Below are 229 nucleotides of genomic sequence, written 5' to 3'. Positions count from 1 at the left end.
ACGTCACCACACCAGGATGTTCTCGCTGGAGTCAAGGGAGGGGGGGGGCAAGGCGGGGAGGTGGGGGGGGGGGTGAGGAGGGAAGCAGTGATTGACAGGGGGTGATGGTGTGGTTGATGAGGAAGATGAGAGGGAGAGGGAGGAGGAAAGGGGTTCAAGTAGGAGGGGAGAAGAGGAGGAGGGGAGAGGTAGGTGACGGGGAAGGAGAAGGTAGATGGCGGGGAGGGGG

This window comes from Penaeus monodon, chromosome 19 (genome assembly GCF_015228065.2).
Source record: "Penaeus monodon isolate SGIC_2016 chromosome 19, NSTDA_Pmon_1, whole genome shotgun sequence".
Taxonomy (NCBI): domain Eukaryota; kingdom Metazoa; phylum Arthropoda; class Malacostraca; order Decapoda; family Penaeidae; genus Penaeus; species Penaeus monodon.
This window is presented reverse-complemented; position numbering follows the sequence as displayed.